Genomic DNA, 1,747 nt, shown 5'->3' on the forward strand with positions numbered 1-1,747 from the left:
TGGGGCCCTTTTTATGCCCCTCCTGACCACACCCACCACAATGGGACCGGCAGATGCCCATTCTCCTACATAGACAGGCACATAAAACATCACTATATACACAAAAATTGGTTAGCTTTCCAGCTATGCTGACACCCCTGGGCTCCTGCTCTATTATGGATAAACAAACACCACTGCTTTGCACATGGATGCCTTGCCCAAGCCAGGGCTACAAGAGCCGCATTGTTAGCATTGTATAATACTTAAATAAGGTACCTCTGCAAATGAATTATTCTTAGTTATTTTTTTTCTTATTTTAATTTATTTCTTCCGAAAGTGTACTTTCTATCACATATAATTCCACTGTCTTAGTTAGGCCTAGTCTTATGCCTCATCGTCCCCCGCTACACAGTACATCAGCAGCCCCTCTCCCATACAGTACAGACGTTTGCTAGGTAACAACGTCATTGCACCTTCCTTCCTAGGTGTTCATGTAACATTGACATAACTGTTAGCTAACAACTGTTAGTTGTGTGTATTTCTTTGTGAAAATGAGTACCGCGGCGTACTCATTTTCACAAAGCATTTGCATCCCCTCTTATTCCTCGAAATAATTGTCTACATATCTTCGCTAATTAAATTAATCACCGTAATTTAGCTTACACTTATGAATTTAGGGAGCACATAAAATGTGAAATAATCATTTCACTACCCGACAAACTCCGAACTTTATTCATTCATTAGGCCTACATAATAGTTTCATATTGCTGTACTATATACTCCAACATCACTGGCGCATGGTAACAACCAACTGACTGCAGACCATTTCCGATCACCATTACTCTCCATAACACAGCACCCCCTAGTTCCGTCACCTCTGGATTCATTGATCGAGAGCTTCGATTATAAGCTACCGGGATCGTATCGAAGGTGGTACTGGTAGTTTCATTGCTCGCGATAAGAGTACAGTACAGTACTGTAATTGGTTTCTGTCCACGAACCCAAAATTAATGGAATAGTCCAAGTAATTCCTATCGCGCCGGTGTCACGAGAATTCAGGTACCATCGAGAAATTAAGTTCCAGACCTAAATTCTCGCTTAAGCGAAAACTTTGGGCTTGTCGATAAATTAAGTACTATTCTCATTTTATGGCACTTAGGCCTATAGTACAATGCATAAATTTCATTTGTTTTATATTTACGACCGATCGTAATTAATCAGGTGAACTGGTATTTGGTACGAAAACGGTGAAAATAAGCAGAAAATATACGATTTTGAATGTTTTTTATTCTTGTTAATACTTCAAATCGCATCCGCAAAGACTACGACGCTGAACAAATTTTCTTCACTGCTACAACAGCAGCGCGAAGATTGTCCTTGTTACCGCATGTTTGGCAGCCAGGCTTTGCACCGTGACGTATGGATGTTTTTCTGATTTTCAGCCAATCAGAGTAGATACATGCCCAGAGTGGGAAAACAAAATATGAAAAAGATGGGTAATACACAGTTAAGCCCCTCTCCCACCTAGGTTTATTTCACCTAAGAGTCGTACGATTTCTACGAGTTAAAACTCCTGATCTTTGGAAAGGACCTTATACGAGCTTATTACGTGATAGCTACGAGTGAGGTACGACTTTATCGAGTTGGTTACGAGTTATGTACGAATTATGCCGAGCAGAGCACCGAGTTAACTACGAGATTATTACGAGCGTAACAAGTTTGTACCGAATTAGATACGAGTTAGGTACGAGCCAACTCGGTGCGCTCG

This window comes from Anneissia japonica, unplaced genomic scaffold, assembly GCF_011630105.1.
Source record: "Anneissia japonica isolate Jap-2015-1 unplaced genomic scaffold, ASM1163010v1 scaffold1030_len608725_cov174, whole genome shotgun sequence".
In the NCBI taxonomy this organism is placed as follows: Eukaryota; Metazoa; Echinodermata; class Crinoidea; order Comatulida; family Comatulidae; genus Anneissia; species Anneissia japonica.